Raw genomic sequence first — 23,503 nt, 5'->3', positions numbered from 1 at the left:
GAAAGCCACCGCCTGGGTGTGTGGCAGGGGGTGAATACACACCAGAATAACTTTACCCGAACATAACCCTACCACACATTTTACAGGGACTCGGCGATACTACTCCATCTGAATAGATGTTCGTTAAATCACAAGTAACTAGGGAATACAATACTCTACATTTGACTTATTTATATTTGACAGGATTGGGATCATGATATGCAATTTTAGGTTTAAATTGTACAAAATTGCATAGGTTTTAATCGTACGCATTTTCAAAAAAGACATCATCTACCTGTATGCTTAAATGTATATAAAGCTAATAGGTCATATAAACTGATTAGTTTTACATAAGGCAAATCTCCCACCTTTTTAAGTAGGATGATCGAACACATATTAATCTTTAGTAACCAACCAGTGTGTTAACCTAACTACTCTTAATATTGTTTACCATTTGTTAACACATGGCAAAAAAAGGTTATTAAACAAAAAATTATCCTTTAGAGCCTTTACATATTTATCAGCAATAAAATAGGAAACCTTACGGATTGTACTGGAGAACCTCCAATCGAACGACGGTCAGCGCCTGTCCGGGGTATGAGATGTTACTTCGTAGAAACAGATGGCATAACGTCTCTATGCATAGCTGTTGCTTTGTCGCGGACTCGGTATGGGCAAAGAATGACTTGGAGCGTAACTGCATGTGAACTATATTGACATGCACGAAGCAAACCGACGGCATGCCCAAGTGTTTATGAATAGCGGCGAGTGCGTGGTGCGGTCGCTTTCATCGACGGATCCACCACACGGAGCCGAATAGAGCTTCTCCTTGGGCATAGCTCTCCAAAACTGAGCCGTAAGGTTGAGGTTCCGGATGTGGTCACGAATAACGACGCCGTGACGTATGAGAATAGATTTCCGATCGTTGAGAATGCGGTATGCTTAGAACTGAGCGGTCGAACTTCCTTAAAAATCCAGTTACTGCTGCCCCCCCCCCGTTCAAAGGGAGTTTGGCAAAAAGGGAGAAGTTCGGGGGTGTCCAGGTCCTTAAGATGGCGAACATGTTCCGCATTTTCCTTGCAGCCAAGACTGTTTAGTGCCCACCCCTCTAATCCATCGCTTGTTACCCTCGTGGATACATATTTATTAATTTCTATTCCTTTATTTTTTTCCATCTTCCTCCCCTTTCCCCTCATTTTTCCCTTCTCCACTACCCTCCCCCCCACTCCCTCCTCCCCCATCAACTGTCGGGAGCAACAGGTCCCCCTCCTCCCTCGTTTCCCGGGACCATATCCTCGCCAAACCACCCGTCCGCTCCCTCTACCCTCCATCCGCCTTCCTAGCCCTCTCCACGCGAAACCAACCCCCCCAACCCTCCCACGGCTCTCCACCGCACCCCTCATCCTGGAGAACACCCCCCCCCCGTCGTAGGAGAGAGGGGATGGCGGGGGATGACGAGAGGAGGAACAGGATAGGAGGGAAAGATTGGAGGGTGAGTAGGGGAGGGTGGGAATGAGGGGGGTGCGCGTGTGTGTGCGTGAGGCGAGGGTTTTTTTTGGAGGTCGGAGTGGTGTAGGAGATACGAGGAGGGCGCGGAGAAGAGGGAGGGTGGTTTCGCAGCCGGGGAGAGTACGCCAGAGGGTGGAGTGAGTGGCAGAGAGAGAGAGAGAGCGAGTTTTGTGTGGAGGCTCGTCTCTCTCGCTCTATTCCCCCCCTCTACTCCTCCACCTTCCCCTACCCTCTCTCTCTCCCACCCTCGTGTGCTGGCGCATGCTCGGGAGCACGGGGGTGGGGGACAAGGGAGGGAGCCCCTAGGGTATGTGGGGGGGAGAGGGGTGGTATTTTATGTTGATGGAAGGGGGTCAGCGCGGAGGGAGGAGTGGGGGTTGGGGAGGGGGAAGGCGGTGAGTCTCATCGGTGGGATCCTCAGTATTCCGCAGACCGCAGCAGCACCCAGATACCGCGCGAAACATCCCCCGCACCTCGCCGGCGCACACACTACCTCCAGTTCTCCCCTCCCTCCCTCACCCCCCGCACGAAAAACCTCCAACCATCCCACAAGGAATAAGAAGCCCCACATGTCGAGTTCCAACCCCCGCTTCGAAGCCCCCCCACGAACTTCTTAACTCACCCTCCTTTTTCCTCCTCTCTCCCTCCCCCCACTCCTACTTATTCCCCCACTACACTCCCCTCATCCCCCACCCCACCCCAAGGGACTATTGCAGTTCCCTCCCTTCCCGTCTGACGCCTCTCTCCCCCTTCCAGAAGTTCCCCCTCTCCCGACACCGACGGAACGCAACGCCCTCCGAGATACCCCGCCGGCCACAGGTCGGGGAAACGTTCGCGCTCCCTCCGGGCTGTAATACTTCGGTGACCCCTTGATTCCGGGAGGGGACGGTCGACGGGTGGTCTCGAAACAGGCTGCGCACGGCAGACGGCCGCGGAGAAAGGGCGGGCTCGCTGGATCCATCCATCCATCCATCCAGGGGAACCAGGCACGCACACAGACGAGCCCCTGACAGACGGACGGAAGGACACCCTTCTCCTCCTCATCACCCGTCCGAATAACGGCGCCAGTGGCGTCATATCTCCGGCGACGAGTGGTGGTGTTGTGGAAGGGGACATAGAACCCTCCTCTTTCCCATGGGGAGAGGGTGAAGTCGACGGCGGCAAGACACCTCGGTTGGCGTCGGCCGACTCAAACTGAGGGACTCTCGCGCGGAAGGGCAGGAGGACGCGCCGAGGGATCGAGGAGGACTACTTCCGTAAAAGAGTGATACACTCTCTCTCTCTCTTTCTTTCTCTCTTTCCTGAGAGGGAGGTGGGTCCATAAGTGAGGAGAGGAGGAAAAGAGAGGAAAATAAGTTGCCCAAGAATTATCAGGAGCTAAAGAGGAGAAAGGCGAGGTATGATCTTTATGGTGTTATGTGTGGAAAGATTTAAAATGTTTTTTAACGTGCAAAAACTTAGATATATTATTAAGGATTTTTGTCCTTCTTTGAGTGAAAGCTCAAAAAATGAAAATTCCGTCCTTGTTTTTTTCCCATTTTTTTGATGGCTTATAGAAACCTTTCCAGGGTTTGTTTCGGTCGAAACGATTCTCGGTTCGATGATTTCCTTCACTTGTTTCCCTTCTGTTTATGGTGATGTGCAACTCAAGTCCCCTACCACTGCAGTCGGACGCTCCCCGCTCGAATGGTAAACATTCTAATTTACTGAAGGGTCGGAGTGCGTTATAGAAGAGGGAAAGAAAAATAAGATCAATCCCCTATCCCCTCACACCCCTTCCCCTGACTCGAATGAGGATCGGAATTCGTGCAAACGCGAGGGAATACGGAATGACGGAAAGGGGAGATTTTTCGTTTTCAGGACGCGTACAAGTCGGGAGTAATTTTGTGGAGTCGAGGCCTTGAATGCTAACTCCTACGTTTTCCGGTCGCCCCGAGAGTTTTTTTTTCCTTTTGCGTGTGTGTGTGTGTGTGTATGAGTGAGTCTTCAGTCCCTCCAAGGAGAGTTATTTTTTCTCCCCCCTCTCAACACACCGTTCAGGGTTCCCGGGGTTCCGGAGGGGAAGGGGTAACTCGCAATATCCTGCGCTAACCCGCGTTAGGGGTTCGGAGTGAAAAAATACGACTGGTCCAGGGATGCTGAATTGGGTCCCGCGCGGGGATCGGAATGGAGCCGTCGCCTCCCTTGGCTCGCTCCCAGCGGTGCCTTTTCACCACCTCCAACATCCTTCCTTCGTCTTTCTCTCTCTCCAACTCTCCCTCAATTCACGTCGTTCGTGTGTTTGTCCTAAGATCTTGTCTATTGCCCCCGAGGAATAGTGCGCGGGTGGGAAGAGGGCCAGCGGTGAGTTTGAGAAAAGGAGAGAGGTTAGAGGTGGAGAGAGGTAGGAAAGAGAGAGAGGTGGCTTTCAGATCGATAAGTGAATGTCGATTTTCGCGGTCCTGGCGAAACTTCTTCTCTTCACTCCCCCTCGGTTCTATTCCTTTCTCTCTCCGTCTTCCTCCTCCTCCCCTCCTTTTCCTTATCCTTCTTTCTTCCGCCCCTTGCACTTCAACAGTATTTTCCTCCCGCAATCCTCTCCGCTCCCTTTTTCCCACTCACATCGCATTCCCCTGCCGTGCACACATCTTTTCGCTTAACCCCCCTCCCCCTCCCGTCCTTTCCCATCCCTTCGCGCCCAATAAAAGTTCCTTTCTTTTCCCATCGAGTGGAGACGTCACTCGTGTGCGAGATCACGGGTTCTTAGCCTCGCCTGCCCTCCCTCCCTCACTTCATCCGTCTCCCCCGCTCCACATCTCCGTCGACATCTGCCCAGTCGTCCACACGCCGATTCCTCATCGCTCCCTTATCCCAACTCAGTTTTGCAGTTTCTGCGAATTTTCCGCCGCCTTTCCCTCTCCCTGTCTCCTTCCACCGTTCCGCCAGGCATCACCAACTCTTCGTTTTCACATTTCTTTCATTCCTCCTCCCAATTTTCCTCTATTATCTCCCCTTACCTGTCGAGATCTTATTTTCCCCTCTCCACCCTCTCTCCCTCAATCCTCTCTCAAACCTTCCCCCCCCCTTCGTCCTCACACTTTGAATGACCCAATTTCCTGTTCGTCCCTTCTCGTACCGAATCAACCCACCTATCTCCACACCCACCCCCACACGCCTCCCTAACCGTCATCACCCCAACCCACCCCCTGCCTTCTCCTCCTACAACAGCACTTCATCAACACCGGCTTTTTACGTGTCCACCCAAAACTCATCTCATCTCAAAAACTCTCTCCCTCTCAGCTCTATTTGTCTTCTTCTCTCTCTCTTTCTCTCTCCCTCGCTCACGCCTCCATAGCTCTTTTCACCGTTCACCCCTTTTTAACAGCGCCCGCAGTCCTCTCCCATTCGGTGTGGCACACTCCCCCATTCCCTGGTTTTTTCCGCGTCTCATTCTCATCCACTCCAATCTTCGAGCCGAGTCACTCAACTGCAGGGTGGACGCCTATCCCTCCTTTATACATCCGCGCAGGTAGGTCGGCTCACTCGGCGGAGAAAGAAAGAAAAAAAGGGTGAGGTGGAGAGGAAGAGGAGGAGTAAGAGGAGGAGGTGTGTGGGAGGTTGAGGAGTAAGAGGAAGCAGAAAGGATCTCTTTATTCCGCGGTGCCCATTCTACCGCCACCCGGCCTCCTCGTCAATTTCCGAGAGGATTTTATGATAAAAGTTGCCAGGGGAGTGGGAGAAGAGCGAAGAGAAAGCGGGAGAATAAAAGGAATGTAAGAGGAAGGATGGAGATGGGGAGAGAGAGAGAGGAAGAGAAAGGGAGAGAAAGGAGTGAGAATTCGCGGAGGTGAAAAATTTTTCCCTGGGAAGGATGGAAGTTTTCGAGGAGCTCGTGTCTTGAGGGCGTTATTTTCAGTCTCGAGCCGTGGAAAATCTCACCTCGAGACAGATTAAGCATTCCAGTTTCTCGAGTAGATGGAGATGGAGAGAAGGGTTGGAAATCTGAAAGATTGAGTGGAGGTGAAGAAGAGGAAGGGTAAAGGTGAAGAGGGGATGAGAGAGGAGTTGAGGACTTGAGGTGAAAAAGTTCGCAAGAAGCGGATTCGAGGAAGTTTATTTCATTTCCTTATGATATTGCAAAGTCTCGATTAAGAGAGTTTCATGCCCCTGCTCTCAAATGGCGAGGTGCGGATGGTCTCATCCGCGGCACGGCCTTTGCCGGGTCGACCGGTAGGGACCGGGGCGCGGTGCGGGGGCAACCGAGTGAGGAGGGTGGGGGGAGGGAGTGAGGTCGTCTTACGGTCGAGGGCACCGTCAGCCGCCTACTAGTCCTGGGGGTTTATTCGATGCGCCTTTGAAGTTACCCCGGGTGTTTTTCTGCGGTCTCTCAAGGAGGTATTGCCTTGGGTGTCGACTCCCCTTCCGCTAGGGTGAAAGTACGCCGGGAAGCCATGGAGTCGGAAAGAAGGAAAGGAAGGCTGAGTGGGAAAAGTTGAGCTTGTGTGTGTGTGTTTTGCTTTTGCGCTGTGGATATTCTCCAAATATGCGGGGGGGTCGAGTAGCACCTCAGAGGGTCGAGTTGGAAATGTTCTATGCAGCTGGTTATACGTGACCATGTGTGTCTTACTGTTGGATATCCCGATGTTATTGTTTCCTCGTTCGTGTTTGAGTCCTCGTTCTAGTATCCGTGTGGAGTATTACGCGAGCGTGAACGATATGAATGTGTGTGTGTGTGTGTGCGTGAGTATGTGGACGTGTTTTCGTATGTGTGTGTGTGTGTGAGTGCTTTGGAGTGTGTGTGGGATGAAGAGAAAACGTTGGTTCCCATAGTCTGGCGTACAACAGGTGGCGCGTAGAAACTGTATCGATCTGCTGGATCTGCCTCGCACACTTAACCGTATCAATTCCCTTTCGATCACCCACTCCGGGTTCTCTCTTCCCCTCCTCCCTCTTCTTCCCTTCGCTCTCGGTGGCCCCTCGCGCATTTCCCGCCTCTCTCTCCTCCCTTAGCCTCCTACCCTCCTCTCATCATCTCCTCCTCTCCATCCCATCTCCACCCTTCTTACACTTTCGTTCTCAAAACCCGCCCCCTATATTCCAAGTTTCTTCCTTTTTAAGGTCACCTCCTTTTAAATTCTCTTCTCCGTGGCATCTCCGTCTTCTCTATCCTCGACCGCTATTAATGTTCTTTCAACCCGACCTTCTTTCGGTAGAGTAAAAAAACCCATTCCTCGCCGAGTTCTCACGTTTAAGTCCTCTGTCAACCTCTGAGCAAGACCCCTCCCCCCTCCATCACACTACTCCCGAAGACCCTTCCCCATCACTCGTTTCGAGCATGCGCCGTAATGCATATAACCTCCACCTCTCCATAATCTGTGACCCTGGCTCTGTTCTTGCGCTTTCAAACAACCCGCTTCCCCACCGTGTTCCTCTTGTCTCATTACCCCTGACGCCCCCGAGGTCTTCTCGCCATAAATTCACCCCGTACCCTTTTCCCCAAAACATGATCCCTTTCGCCCCTTCGACTCGTTTAGGCCTTCACTCTTCCGATCCCTCTCACTGCCTTTTGGAAGTTTGAGGGAGAAAAAGCCGACTCCTGGCCCTCGACATACCCCTGCAACCCCTCCCCACCCCACCTTAGTTCTGGTAACTAGCTCGGATCCCCTCTCCCTTCCCATCTTCAGCCGACGCACTATTACGTCTCTCCCTCGAACCCCTCTTCTCCACTCTCGCATAACTTTGTGACCTCTCGGAAGAGTGAGCCCACGTCCTCCTATATATTACGGCTTTTGGAGTTGCCTCTCACCCGGCTCGACGCCCAAACTGACCCTGGCGCATCCTCTTCACATGCCTGGTAGTGTCGATTCAGTGAAAGACGACGCGTTTGGGGCCTGGTCCTTATCGGCCGATTCATATCTGCATCCTTTGTCTTGGTATTGGTTTCTGATAGGTCAGAAACCCTGCTTTCTCTTCGGCCACCATTAGTCTTCTGTCGGGTGTGTTTCAGTCAAACGCCGCGACCACTTTAACCTATGCATCGGATAGGTTTGGCGATGGTTCGAATCCGGCACTTGCGGGCTCGTCTCTACCGCTCCTTGACTTTAATTTCGCCATCACACTGATCACATGAATCAATTTCAAAGATTTATTTAGAGATGGAGGAATTGGAGGGTATGTTGAAATTTCCAACAATAGTTTTCAGAGTGCTTAGCTGATACCGCATTGGTTCATTTTTGTAACACGGCCTCCGCTCTTAGGTTTTTTCAGAATCCTATCGAGTGCAGTCGTCTCAAGTGTGTTGAAACCCCTGTACTCGAGCGATATTTGTTTTTTTTTAAGAATTCGCATGATTTGGAACAACATTTAATCAACAAAACACAGTCAATGTAGGTTTTTCAACAGTTATTACTTGTAAAAATTTGTATTAAATTTGTTAGGGGAAACAGTCCCTTGCTTGTCTTTTTTTTGCGCGGGTAATTGCCTTGTGCCCTCACACAATTACCCTTAATCATGCCTAAAGTACCCATAATTCTATGCCTCATGGCTCAGATAATTATTACCACGTCAGATTCAAAATTTTCTGCACGTCCTACGGTGTCGAGTGCTCAGTCCGGTAAGGACTGCCGTATTACTTTGAGCTTCAATGTCCCCACTATACCTCTATTTCATACCTACCTCCATTCCCTCTTCTTCATCTCCTTGGCCCACTTCCTCCCCTCGTCCCGGTCTCTTGCTTACTATCCTCACTCCCCCCTTCCCTCTCTCCCTCTCTCTCACTCTGCGCCCTTTTCTTTCGAGGGCTCTCTCCCTCCCGGCCTGGGTTTACGGTCTTCGTCCCTGCGTGCGTGCGTGCGTACGTGTTCGTGTGCGTGCGTGCACCGAAGGAGGGGGTTCTAGTGGGGGAGGGGGTATGCTTCCCCCGGGGGCGGCAGCTCCCCTTTCCCTTCCTTTCCCGCCCCCGTTCCCGGCTTCCCCCCGCGCGCCAGCCTCCCGCCAACCTCCGCTATAGCGCGCGGGCCTCCACTACCTATTTTCACACGGCGCCCGGGCGGAGGAATCGACCCACAGGCGCAACACGTTGTCCCCCCGCTCCGCAGAGAGAGAGAGAGAGGGTCTAGAGAGTGGGTGGGTGGGGTGTGGTGGGGTTGGGTGGAGGAAGGGTGTGCGGGGGAGGGCCAGTGATCAGGGGGCGGGAGGAAGTGTTCAGGGTGAGCGAGGGGTATGAGAGAAAGAGAGAAAAATGGTCGGAAAGAGGGGAGGAGGGTTTTCAGGGTTTTACAGGAGGGGGTGGGTCACTTTTGGGGTCTGGAATGGGTGTGACAAGGGATGGATGTCGGGGAGGGGTTTGGCGTTGGGCAGATGGTTGAGCGGATTTGGTTGTTTGGATTGAAATGAGCGAAAGGGAAGGTTGGGTTTTTAGCGATGGATTTTCAGGTTTTGCGGTGGTCTAGAAGAACTCTGGAGGATGGGAAATTTGACGAGCGTTTAAAAATGTGGGTGGGGAAGGAGAATAGTTCATCAGAGGCTGGGAACTCTTTAGGGGAAGGATCGGAGAATAGGAAGGGGAAACGAACAAAAGTTTTCCTAAGTCTGCGGAAAGTTTATTTTCCGCGGATGGAAATGCGCGGTGGATCAGAATCACAATTATCCAGCGGATTAAAGATTTCCTTCTCTTGCTCGGTTAGAGAGAGATTGGGGGAGGGGGAAGAGGGGGTGGGGGTGGCGGGGCGATGTTTGTCGGCTGGGTGTTCTTTGAGGAATGACTCGTTGGTTGAAAATCATTTGAGGGCCACTGATTCTCGAATTGGAATGGTCACTGAGGAGTATTAGTAGGATCGATACTTTTGATTTCCTGCGGTCTTCTCTAAGGTTTTTGATTTGAGAAATGCCTGCTTTAAGGTTTTGGTAGGCGGAAAAAGAGGTGAAGTGGTTGTCATTCACAGGAAGCCTTTAAGTTCGTAATCAATTGTTTAGCATTTGAAGTTCATCGTGCCGTCGTTTGAATGTCTGAGTATAGTTGTGGGCAAGTTTTGAGGGTAGTTTTGGCGGTCGGATGGAAGAGATAATCACCCGGATATAAATAAATCACGGAGGAATGGGCACTCGGACGGTATTCCTCGTTTTTTGTGACGAGAGCCCTTTTGTTGGGCGTTCATTATTTGACTGAGCGATGAAAGCTATGAGTGTATTAGAAGAAGTGATGGGCGAAGTTGATGGGCGTGGGGAATAAAGCATTCCGAAGCGAGGGAAATCACCCGGATAAAATCGGAAATTGAACTCCTTTTCTTCAGTCGGTTTAGTCTGCTCATCGGACGGCGAGGAAAGTTTGGAATTAACCTAACGTAGAATTTCCTGTGAAGTTGTATGTCATGAGAAATCCTTTTTTTATTTCAGACCCATTTTCGAGCCCTAGGGAGGAAAATAATTGAAAATCCAATTATTTTCCTTGTTCGCAAAAGTCGAATTTTGGGATGCTCCACTTGAATGCAACCAATAAATCTCTAGTTGTTGCCGATTACACAATTGAAAAATATACGAGGGTCATCCGGAAAGTAGTACCCGTTCGTGCCGCATGAAGTGCTGACGACGCGAGTAGCCGCTGGACGAGGTCAGATAGCTTCAGTGGCTTGTCTGCCTTCTCTGAGCCAAGTTGCGTGACGCTAGCATTGCCTGTGTTGTTTCTGTGATTGTTTACAATGTTTAAAAAAATTGAGAACGCCGCCAGTTGTGAAGTGAGGGCAGTGATTAAATTCCTCAATGCAAGAAACGTTCGCCCATGTGATATTCATCGCCAATTAAAGGAGGTGTATGGAGACAATGTAATGGACGAGTCGTCTGTTCGGCGGTGGTGTCGCAACTTCAACATGGGGAGGGGGAACACACACGACGATGAGCGTTCGGGGAGACCGTCTGTCATTACAGACCAACTGGTGAGCTCAGTTGACGAATTCGTGAGGAACGATCGGCGCGTCACAATTGATGACATCTGTGAGCATTTTCCCAATGTTTCTCGAACAATTGTTCATGAAATTGTTAAACACCATCTGCATTATGCAAAAATTTGTGCAAGATGGGTCCCTCGCGTATCTCAATGAGCTGGCGGCGAAGGACTATGCAGCAGGAATACAGAAACTTGTCACACGTTATGACAAATGCCTTAATTTGCTTGGAGATTATGTTGAGAAGTAGTTTAAAGTATCCTCTTTCAAATAAAATTTTTTATGTTTGTTAATATTTACTTTTGTGTATTTATTTCACGAACGGGTACTACTTTCCGGATGACCCTCGTATATATTTCCCATCAAGGAAGTGATCCATTAATGAGGCTGTTGTTAAGAGCAGTGAATAGACGTTGGATGATGATAGGACTGTATTTCTGTAGCTCTCAATGAGTTTCTTTCAAGGGGAAGTCTCAAATTCATCGTGGCTCGTGAGTTTTTTTATGTGCATTTTGATCTTTTTATTCCATTTATTCCTCATTTTGGTATTCTCACCGTCGGCGGAAAGATTATCTAACGTTCAACAACATATTGTCTCAAAATTACTTCTTGTACTCAGTATTTTGTCAACTGGATACCTTTATTTACCGTTGTCTAAATCCTTATGCATTAAATTTCGAAGGAATAGTCTTAGCTTTGACTCATGTCGTTTAGTTCCTTACAGCCACTTTGTAAACCATCACATTTAATTCCATTTCTACCCTCCACATTGACAAATTGTCCGTCAAAATGCACACTTGAACTTTGCTGCTGCAAACGTTTGACGATTTCACTTCCGATACAGAGTAGGAAGCGAATCCAATTATTTTTATAAAATAGTTTCCATTATCTTACCTCAGTCAAATTTTTGTTGCTCACCCGCTGACTCGAGTTCCGGGCTTGATTTCCGTGATGTTGAAACCTTCTTGGTCAATCGAAACACACACGCCATTACCTTCCCTTCTCGCCGTCTGCTAATTGAAGTCTTGAAGGTGCACCTTCCCATCTCCAGGGTGGCTTCAACTCTTTCGCCAGTTCCTGAGGCAGTTGTAAAAATTTCTTCCTCTCCGTTCATTGCCAATAACGATGGATCGGAATTCCCGGTGCGCCCCACCATTCGTTTATCAAGGGAGACTGTAGGATCTGGGCCGGCCGGAGGGGGAGGTGGTCGTGATGGCCGGGTTCACTGACGAACGAGCAACAACAGCCGCACCTAGCCCGAGGGCCGGCAGGAGGCTGAGGCGATGAGGGGTTAGGAGTTAGGCTCCGCTCGGGGGTCGTAGAGAGGAGAACTTGGACGGAGGGTGCCTTCGGAGGAGGAGGAAGCAAAGAGGGGTGGAGGAGGCCTAAAGTTTTCGCAGAAGTACCCAAAGATAAGGATGGTGAGGCGAGGGTTGAGTGGAAAGGGAAGTAAAAGGGTTGGAAGGGAGAAAGAGTGAATAGGAGAGAGAAAACGGAATATGTGGGTTATCCGAGCAGGGAGCTGGGAATATTTTGGTCGTGTGGGAATGGATGGCAGGATTCTGAAGGTGGGAGCAGCCTTTCGGAGAGGGAGGTAATAATGAGAGTGATTGAGGTGGCAAGGGTGTCACAGGGTATACAATGCGAGGGTAGTTGTAGAAGGGGATTTCTGAGGGGTCGTTGCGTCGGATTCAGGGTGAGGGAGAGATGGGGAGGGGGTGGAATGGGAAGACGAAGGAGATGAAAGCTGTGAGGGGTTCTGTGTTTTATTTTTTTATTTATTCGCGGGGGTGCGGGCAGTGAGCTTCTACGGAGGAAGTGAGTTGTCAAGTGGTCTTAGAGAGAGAGAGAGAGAAATGGATGGGAGGTTTCGGGTTGTCGGGAAGATCGTAGCCAGTCCCGGAGACACACGTCGTTGGGGCGTTTGGGGGGGAGTTGTGGGGGAATTCTGGGGAACCGCTCGATTGGTTCGATCTGTCAGGGCGAAGATGACGAAGGACACGTTCCCCGTGCGTGTGTGTGCGGTTTGGCCGGGCGTCCACGAGTGCGTGCGTGGGTTAGTGCACACAGGGGACGAATGATAATACTGCGGAGGCCCATTCCACAAAGCCCCTAGCCTCGTTGCATTGCTTGTCAACCTCAGGAAAATGAAGAACGGTCCCCGCGATATGACGGGTCAAGCAGGTCCGGAGTGTTCATTGGGGTGTGTGGCTTGATGGTATTTGCGCGGACGCGAACAGCCGAGCTCTTCCCTGGCGGCGGCGGCTGGCGTTGCGCATCGAGTGTTGAGGCGTCGTCACGGACGAAAGCGGAAGGGTGAAGTTAAAATGTGGGATGAAGGGAGGCTTTAGGGAGGAATATGAATGGGTGAAGGGGAGAGTCGGGAATGGATTGAGAGCGAAGTACGGTAATCCGACGAGTGCTCGGTGAAAGCTAGAATCGTCACGGATAATGGTATTCCTAGTTTCCTAAATTTTTCTGGCTCTTAGGAACGATTCTAGGAATGGGGATAGCAGGAGATGTCATGCAAATATTATTAATATACTTTTCAGAGGAAGGAATAGTGCAGAATAGATCATAGTAAGTGATTGATAACGATAAATAACAGTGTTTTATTAACTCTAGCTATTCTCATAATTTTTGCCATACTTAGCTATATTTGGAAATGGTGAACATGCACCACTGCTAGACCGGCTTTAATTTCACCATTTTATGGACTAATATTTTCGTAGCAAGGAGATCAAATAAATTTCCATCGATTCCCATTGAAATAAAATTTAACCAAAGTTTAAATCGGGATGATCAGTCGAAACTCAAGTTTTCCACTGGAATTTTTGGACAATTACAGTTTATGAAATTCTATGGAAATATTTGTACCTGAAGACGATGCATCTGCACTGAAATGCGTAGTAAAAAATAAAATATGTGGACAAAACATTACTTCTATCATTTAGTCAAGTTTTTTACGAATATTTTTTAAATCTCTACTCTCGTCAACGTCAGCATTGATTATTCTTTCATTTTCTTTGAGATAGAAATAGATATAATTTATGATATTTGCGCTTCGACAATATCATCAGAAGAAATTATCGGTAACCACGTGGCCGATTATAGTTCCTATTTAGAAATTGGCGTTGCTTTTTAATTTTCTTTTTCACAAAAATTTAATTGTGTTGTTATTTGAATTACAAAATTCCTATTGAAAATTATAAATATTATGAATTTTCCGTCAAATTGGCAATGGCAATTCTGGGATTATTATACCCTATCGGTCCTTACATATATTGAAGTATTTTTGTTACGAGTTCCAAAATAAGATTACAATTATTACAAACCACTTCATGTCATATGGCAATACCTCATCTTTAATTTAATTAACTTAGAATATTTAGCTATTTCTTCCTCGGCGCCAAGTTTGGAGGCATTTCATTTTTCTTACAGGGGTTTCAATTTTCTTTACTTTGAATGGTAATGTACTACATGCGTTGATAAGTCTCATTTATTTTTTTCGTGTTGCGTACGTTTTTAAGGTGGTGGTTTTTATATTACATTTATCGATTTTCGTCTTTTCTTCGCAAGAAATCTAACCGCGTCGATCACATTTCATCGGTGTCTGGTTTAACGCCTTATCCTTCACCCAATTTTCGACGGAATTCCGTTCCGCTTTCTCAAAGAGGGAGATAATTTCTTCTGTTTCTGGGTGGAATGCCTTACTTCAAGGTATCTCCTTTCTTCATCTTGGATTTATGTTTCCTGTGCTGACGATGGTTCCTGGATTTTTAGAAGCGTGTTAAAGCCATTTGAAAGCCACATTCTCTTTTTCCTGAACGGAGTCTTGCAAAAGAGCGCTACCTTACTGAAATACATTACATTCAATTTTCCTCATATTTCCCGTCTCTGATGTATGAATATGGAGAGAGGAAGGTAATGAATCATTTCTTAAGAATTGAGGTTGCCAAATTCTTGATCAAAAAGACTTAAGGAGAGGTTTTTGATACAAAATAAAGGTTTGCATAGTCAATTTACTCGCCGGTTCAATCTTAAGTTATGCCGTCTATTTTTGTGGCGTAATTAATGCAAGCTAAAATATAATGATCAAATTTCACGAATAGAGTTAAATAAATTAATGTTGATGATTAATAAATGTTGCATATATTTTGTAATGGATGGAAAGATATGATGAGTTTATTTGTATACGAATAATTTCACTGAATGTTACTTTAACAAATTAAAAAATAAGTGTTTACCCTGAGCTTATGCAGTATTTCATATTCATGTTCCGATGTTATAAATTGAAGATTGTTTTCAAAGCTGTTTACTCTACTTTCTTTACTGTGGGCTCCCTCCTTCGTCTGATTAAATTCAGGATTCTCCGAGCCGTTCCACTTAATTTGTGTAGATCAAGTCGCAAAAGTATAAACTTAGGTCGATTTTTAATGAAATAAATAACGCCGGACGTCAAATTTGAAAATTATTCAGAGGAATACCTGGAAAAAATAGAAATCTATTAAAAATATGTGAAGCTGCTTCATTCAATTCTTAAAATTTAACCATCAATGTACGAACATTGATTTTGTCCAATGATTCAAAGTTCACAGTGGTGTCAAGGAGAAAAATGGTGAGTTTTGAACAGGATAATGAATGCCTAGTGTCTGGGCCATTACTGCGACTAAAACGCTACAGGGCTTGCCCTTAAATAGAGAAAACGGAGTTTTTTTTCGTTTCTGTGGGGAAACGCTGAGCCCCAGCGAGGCTGAAGGAAATTGGGCAGTTTGGAATAATTGAATAATTGGGTGAATCATTTCCATTCGATCCCTCATTTCTAAAGTCAGTAATGGAGCTGCAAATTGAAAAAAATGAATAAATTATTAATCTAATGCAAAGTGAATACGAAAGATAAAGTCATAGAAGGAGGTTTTAGACGTGAGATCCCAAGTGGGTGAAAAAACGAAAATTTTTACCTTGAAAAGAGAAAAGAGGATTAGAAAAAAATTCGGGAGCTTAAAAAATAAATAAACCATTCGTGGAAGGTTTGTGAAGAGTGAGGTCGGGAGGACAAAGAGGTTGCGGGTGGGTGTAGTGGGGGGGGGCAAAGATGATAAGGGGATCAAGATAAGCAAAGGAGGAGTGGGAAAGACCGCCAAAGGGTGGACGACGGTAGGTACTAGCTAGAATAGAGAGAAAAATCTTGGGTAAGGGGTGTTTGGTGGGATCAGGTTTTGGGGAAAAAGCTGCGAACTCACTCTCTCTCTCTCTCTGAAGCTTTCCGAGAATGAATATAGGGTGGAGAGGGAACTATTGCAGTGTATTAAAGTGTGTTTTTTAAATAAGGTGAAAAAGAAAACGGGGTACACGAGTAATGAGGCTCCTGTTGGAAAAGTGTGCTCTGGATTTTCCGGGAAAATGTTTTGTTACAAAATGACCGCGGAAAAGGAAGTTCTCGCAAGGAAGTCGGAGAACGTGGGGCAGGCTTCGTTTTCTCGCCTTTGGAGACAGCTTTTGCGGGAACGAGTGTGGTTTCAACGAACTAAACTTTTATCTCCGTAACAGGTAGACTTATTTTTCTCTCAAAGACTTCTTTCTGTTTCCAGCATGCGAATATTAGTATTTTCTCCCGAGAGTTTGCGAATCTCAGAATTAACCTCTCTTTTTCCCCAAGAACTAAGGAATTCCCTCATCTTTTCCTTGCAAATAAAAAGTGGAGATTAATGAAAGGAGTGCGTGATGTGTTTCTATGCACGTGTGAATAATTTTCTACCAGCTTCTCCCACGTCTCATATGTAGCACGAGTTAAGAGGAACACAAAAGGTGAAACGTGGGAAAAATACCGCCTGTGAAATAAACTTTCTTTTGTATTAAAAATATAAAAGGACACGGTGATATTGGTAGGCTATTTCAGAAGACTTATTATACAGCATGTATATATAAAGTCTTGAATTTGATGTAGCAGGGCCGGTATCTTGCATTTTTTAGCGATTAGCGCTGAATTATTGAATGCCATTGATTGAGCGATGAGTGGTAGACTAAATAAATTTGGTGAATTTTTGTATATACGCAGGTTGCTATGAGTGAAATAAATCATTGTGACCCATAGACTTAAAAAAACTATGACAATATTTCCGCAGCCGTTTTATTTCGATGTAATGCTTCGATACTGCTTTCCATAGGCTACCGTCACCATGTAATTGCAAGAATAACACGCGCAGAAAATTTAAATTTAAAAAGACAACAGATAGACTGCAGGATATCTAAAAATAATCCGTTTCAAATACGTTTACAGCACAGGACAAATAAATCGTGCTCGAAAAATCTTTTTTGAATTATTTATTCTATATTGTTTGAAGAAACATTGCGTGGAACACTCGTGTTTACAATTTATTGTCGTAAATCAACTGATTATTTTGTTATTTTGACAAACAATTTATAAATTATTTTTTACAGAAATTGGCCGAAAAAGAATTCACTAAAAGTTTTGAACATATTACTTCTCATTCTTCACTTTACTATACTAGATGTAACAATTAAGTACAAGGGTCGACAGTTAAAAATTGATAATTCATTAAGTTTTATGTTTAATTAAAGTTTCAGTTCCAATTCATTTATTCATTTACTAATGAAATATTTGGAAGCAAGAGAATGCAATCCAACGATTCTGCAAACAAGACCTTAGCTTTCGTCGACAGCAAAGCCAAAAGTCAATCACAGGCTGCCTTCCTCGTGTTAAGCAACATCCAGAGAAAGGGGTCGACCGTTTCAGAAATAATTTAGCCGCTTTCAGCCAAGCCGAACGTTTTCCGTCATTAGGTGGATAATGTTCAGATAGGCGAGGCGTTGAAGAAGGAAATAGACTATAACTCATCGATCCTTTGGCCTTGCGAGCGCGAAGGAATCGACTTCTAGTAATGCCGTCGATAACGAAGTCTGATAAATGAGCGACTTTGCTCCCAAGCCTTATGAATTTTGGAGATTAGTAATTTCTACGGTGGATTATTAATCCTCCTCCTTCCCTTCCCTCGAATAGATAAACTACCTAATTGAAAGTCAAATTAGAAACCCCTCACCCCTCAATTTCTAATTGGTCCTTCGCAGACGCGTCGTCCACCGGGGGTAAATTAATATTTCCAGTTGAGATAGCAGAAAACCCTTTATACCACAAGCCATCCGCTATCTCCTTTACTTTGACGGCCTCACGTTTTTAGAGCAAGGGCAAAATATAAAATCCGACGCCTCATGAGTGTAATAACAACCGCGTATGTTCTTGCGTACACAGACACACGTTCTAGTCAAACATGCAGCCAATCTGTAACCATGACAACTTGGAGTTCAATGAAGGTACGCAAAAATACACGCCGTCGTCATCCTCGTCCGGTGTTTCACAAAAGTGCCGTAGCAGCCAGGCGTGCGATGCGCCATATTCTTTCTCCTCCACGTCGCGTATCCCGCCGCGTTCTCGTCTCTTCACAATGGGCGGGTGGACCTTGGATGGCCGGAGATTACGTTCCGCGCGACCAAAATGATAGTGGTTCTAATGGAGGTGGCTTCGGAGGGAGGACGGAGGATAATGCTTTTTCCCGTCGCACTGCCGCGCCGGGTGCGTGTCCACCGCTCCCTCCCGGGCGGGTTGGGTGGTTGGGGGGGGGGGGGGGAAGCTCTCCTCCCGCGGGCTTTTGTGGCGAGATGTCGGCGAGCCCGAATATCGACATCGGCTCAGGCAGTCCGCTCTGTGGTGCGTCATTTTTTTGTCAAGCTGATAACATCAATACCGGAGATGAGAAGGTTGCCCGTGGTTGTGGTTTCCCAGCCATCTTTATTTATTTTCTCCCCTCTCTTGGTATTTTATTTATTCTTTTTAATTTTTTGTTCCCTATCTCTTTCGGTAGCACTACTTTTGCTTCGGTCTGCTGTATATGTGTGTGTGTATTTGTGTACGTGGTCTCCGGCGTGTGATATTTCCGTGCGTGAAATTGTTCTTGTGTGTGCGTGCGTGTTTGATCGAAGCCTGCCTACGGCGCGGACGTGTTCTCTGCTTGTTTTTTTTCTTATCATGATTATTCCCCCGCGTTTCCCCGCATTTATTCTTTCTCTCTCTTTCTCTCACCCTCTCTCCTCCTTTCCCCGACGTAATCGCCAAATGAACGGCACTCACTCACTCCCTCCGCCTCGTTTATCAAACTCTTCGCCGGAAGTTCCTTTAAGTCCTTTTTAAATAATATATGTGTTTATCGATCGCTTTTCTCGCAGACGAATATTTTTCAGTGCTCTGCTCAGTCGCACGCCTTTTACGAATGGCTTCTGGTATTTGTAAAGAGCTTATCCTCAAAAATGTCGTTTTTTTAATCAGGAACGGTGTATATTCGGCCTTCGTTCGCATTTTTAAAATCTTCATGAAGAGAGTTTGAGGATTGATTACGAAGTGGATAAAAGCATTCATGATTGTGAAGCATATGTCCTGAAGTGGCATAATAATTCTTGGGCCTGAAATAACTGCAAAAACATTTTCCCTTCTTTGACGCCATCATATAGCTCATTTGCATGATTTGCAGAATATGCTTGAGATATTTAAATATAGCTCAGTTTTATCTTCCATGAAAGACTCCACACCTAAGGTCAGGTTCCCTTCAATGTGTTCAGTTGTAAAGAATGTTTCAGGGCTTATGTATAAAATATATTTCACCATTTGATATTTTTTTGTCATGCTTCAACCCTGCTCGAGCCGATTTCCTTTTACTGTACTAAAAATGTATGTCCTTTGATGAAAATCAAAATCTGGTTTACCTCAGACAACCTAATGATACACTAAATTAGTCTGTCGTTTTCCCTAAATCCGCCCATCAGTTTATTCAACAGAACTCTCCCTTTTATATTTTATACTATAATAAACATATTATTCATGTTTTTTCCAGTAGCTATTGATCCTTCAAAAAATCTTATGGATTTAGTAGAACTTTGAACCTTTCATTTGATCTTAATGCAAGTTAACTGAGTTTTTTCTTTTAATTCCTTGATTAGTATATATATATATATATATATATATATATATATATATATATATATATATATATATACAGGGACAGAACTGAACAGTTTGTTCAGTTCTGTCCTCTCTTCCTTGATAAAGGTGGCAACGACCACCGAAAATTCGAAAAATAGTGTCTCTTTTTTGTGTGTTTCTGTGTTTTTGTCTGTGTCCACTAGTGCTAAGTGTTATACATTATTATTCACGTCCGTGAGACTTTAAAAAAGTGTTATATATATATATATATATATATATATATATATATATATATATATATATATATATATATATATATACATATATAGTCTCTGCCATTTAATATAGAATTTACATAACTGTAACATAATTGACCAAATAGTTATGTTTTATGTTTTGACTCATGATGGAAACATATAAGAAATATCCTAACTTTAATTGTCTCCAGCTGAATGAGAATATTTAACTCCTTTTGCTGAAATTAGATTGTAATCAGTGCAATCGAATATATAATTAATGCTTTGTAAACATTATAGTAATGAAGGCGTTATACTATTCCATGAAAGTGTGTATACTTAAAAGAGGACAAGGGAATATTAGTTCGTTCTTCTTCAGTATCTCCTGTTCTTCTCCCATCTTGCTTGTTTCGCAGTACTTTGTAGGATAATGAACTAATTAACGTACGAATTCGGATTTACAGTGCCTGGCATCCTTTCTAGATAGCTGAAGCTAATCTCTCGTCAGGATTTAAATGCCTGATTAGTTCATTAGCATTACCTTAAAGTTGTTCAATGCCTGTTTCATCAGACGCCTATTCCGTTGCCAATCAGAATAAAATATACGGGACTCGTCAGCAGTCGTGAATAGCATCTTAAATCTTATAAAAAAGCACTACAGTGTGATAAAAATACTCTAAATTATATTTTAAAGAAATCACTTGCACTACGTTTATGTTCAGATGAGGTAGATCTGCAGATCAAAGTCTCATCGTGCAATTTAAAGAATTAAAATTGCAGGAAATCCGGTAGGGCAGATCTATACTTTTGAGATACCATAAAACACCCAGCATCGTTGGCTTTCGTCAAGAAATGTTTGTGTTAGATCTAATAAAACGCCTAATGACATCCAATGTTCTTACAGCGTGATTTCCTTTCTTCTTTATCTGCACCTTTTATCTTCAAACAGATGTTTTACAGCTTCGTCTACCTCTGTAAGACGTTATAAGTAACGGTATACTATTTTAAGATATCAAAATTTTCCTTCAAATTAATTTTCATATCTGTTCTCTATAAGGATTAGCAATTGAAATCTCTTTTGATTGGTACATGCTACATTTTGGCAAAATTATTTTCAAATAATAACTACAAACTTTTGTTTCAAAGGTTGTTCAAGAATTTTCAGTCTAATATGGGTATCTATATAACAGCAGAGAGAAATGAAAGTACTGAAATGATTGAGTAAAGGTTTTCTTCAACGAGAAAGGTTTTCTCCCAGACACAAAAACGCGATTGTTAAAAGACATTAAATCAAATCCTGATAATCCCAGAAATATGCGATGGTGGTTTGGTTTAACTACTGTTTTCTCGCTCGAATTTTGCCGTATAAAATCTCTAATTTTTCATAAGCCTTTGAGAATTATATCCCATTGGTGGCAAGGTCCCTGTGGTGATTGGAGTATTGAGCAATTTTACTGGTTGAATATGAATCGGTGATTTATTTTAATTTTTCATCAACATATATTCAACAATAAATAAATAAAATAATCCTTTAAAATGAAGTTATATGCATTTTAGACATTTTCTAAGTCAAATCTTTAGTAAAATTTAGAGAAATAGAGAAATGGAATTTAATATTAAAAACATCCACTATCAAGAAAAATAAATTAAAATAGGACACAGCTGTTTCGTCACAAAATGCTTTTTCTGTTGAATATTCCCCACTTTTAAAGTTATAATTTCAGGACCGAATACATTATGCTTCAACATAGTGTTTTTGGATTTCTTCTGTCGAGAGGTTGTAGATTGAAATTGCAATTGTAATTTATTAATTTAATTATACCTTTACCACTTTGTAAATCACGAAATGTAATTCAATAGGTTTGACCCATTACTACTGCTAGTTATGATCAAATTAGTGTCACGAAATTGCTAAAATATTACCAAGAAACACAATGACTGCAAATTATTCTCATAAGTTACTGCTCTGTTTTTGTTATCATGGCGTGTGGTAACTTTTCCTTGATTTTTAATTTTCTTCGCGTACTATTTTTTACATGTTGGTAGGAGTGATCCATATGATTTTTACATCCGCTCGTCTCGTACAGCGCTGCTATCGTTATTGCCTGCCCATAAACTATGTCGCTAGGGAAGTCTAACGATTTTGCACCTCATTCGGCGTCTCGCGAGAAAAAGGTACTCACGACGTAATAAAACTCAGTACGGTCATAAATCTTAAGAGCATCCGAAAAAAATCGTGAAAAATGTAGGATTTATGGCCGAGCACAAAGTCTCCGGAAGAATAAATACATACTTAATTTCAATGATATCTGTCTGGTAATTTCTAGGTAAAGTGATTATGATTGATTGAGGATTGATTTTTATATAAAGGGAAAATAATATTTTATATCCCCTTTAAAATCTTTTACTAATTATAAATATTACAATTCAATAAACGGGAAATTTGTGTTTATTTTGGAACTTTTATAAGAAATACTATAGTTGAAAAGGAAGAAACCACTTTGTGGCCTATTTGTTTTCAGTTTTACTTTTTATCCTTAATTACATGGTGAATCCCATCTACAAGTGCCTTAGTTGGAAATCGAATCACATGAAAGTTATATGGAAATAATAGGGATTATTACTGTTTCCAGATTCCAAATCTCATCCCATATTACAAAATATAATTAAAGACATTAGGATCTTACTTTATTCGACGCACGACTGATAAGTTCATTAAATAAATTAAATTAGGGAATTAAAATAGTAATATTACATTTTTAAAATTCACTTGGGCCTTTAAATAATGAAACACATTAATTGGAATTGAGGTAATGAGTTCCATTTTATTACGCCTTAATTACAATCCTTTTAAGGATATTGAAACTCGTTATCAATTTGTAAATTTAACTTTAAATATAAGAATTATTTATGGGAGTTACCCGGTGGCAGCAAAACACACTGAATGAGAAATAACTATATTGTAGAGTTAAGCACGTTCTCATCTAATTGGTACCCAAGTTTAATTTAAACAACTTCATGAATAACAGAATTATAAAAAAAGTTAAAATTTAAAAATTGTATTCATCTTATTTTTAAATAATGTTTTACACAGAATTATTTTTATAAATTCAGTATTTTTTCTAAATAAATCACTTAAAGCATAATTTTACTGTGGACCCATCTTGTTTTTGAGGTTTAACGTTGCTCCTCAAGGAGAACGTATGATACAATATAAATGGTATTCCACTTAAAAAATACATCAGAGAAACAACCTCACTGGAAATAGCGTTAATACAAAGTATTTTGTTTAACTAATAACACTTGGACACAATTAAACTCCACTTTCATTAGATGAATGCTCGTAAGATATAATCCCGTATCATTCTTTGAAACGGTGTCACTATTAATTAATCAGTCAAAACAGGATATCTCTTTGGTTACCCTATAATATAAACCTGTAGAACGTCAACTGATAATTATGACTGGTTGGTATCTGTTCATGTTTACGTATCTGAGTAATTGTGGCTTGAATTCGTCTGTCTTGTCTCGACGAGTGGTTAAAACTATAACTCCTGCCATATAATTGGGATTAATTGTCCGAGGCTTTTAGCGTTCTCCTCCAATCCATTGGGAGTGACGAATTCCAGTCGTACTACGACCAATTTAAACCAGTTAGGACGCTACAATGAAACATTAAGGATTCCAGGAGTAGCTTTAAGGGTAAATTAGTATATATAATACCGCACGAGTAATTTTTCTAAATATCTCCGCATAGAGATAGCTTCACTAAATATTATGTAGACGGGCAAGGATATTTACTAGAATAATATTTTGATGTTTTTGAATTGTGTGATGCACGACCAAATGGAGTCTTTCCTACAACTCTT

General features: G+C 43.7%; 1 protein-coding gene across 5 annotated transcripts in view; it reads left to right on the top strand.

The window, feature by feature from the left end:
* The first annotated feature begins 2,206 nt into the window (after positions 1-2,206).
* The window catches only part of Fife (regulating synaptic membrane exocytosis protein fife), a 426,424-nt gene continuing 405,127 nt past the window's right edge, over positions 2,207-23,503 (top strand). For all 5 annotated transcript variants that reach the window (XM_071595176.1, XM_071595175.1, XM_071595174.1 and 2 more), the window contains exon 1: positions 2,207-2,885. The gene's annotated coding sequence lies outside the window, so the exon portion shown is untranslated. The remainder of the gene's footprint in view (positions 2,886-23,503) is intronic.

This window comes from Hetaerina americana, unplaced genomic scaffold (assembly GCF_022747635.1).
Source record: "Hetaerina americana unplaced genomic scaffold, ioHetAmer1.1.p SCAF_7, whole genome shotgun sequence".
Classification (NCBI taxonomy): domain Eukaryota; kingdom Metazoa; phylum Arthropoda; class Insecta; order Odonata; family Calopterygidae; genus Hetaerina; species Hetaerina americana.
The sequence above is the reverse complement of the archived record's forward strand: the minus strand, read 5'-3'. Positions and strand labels throughout refer to the sequence as shown.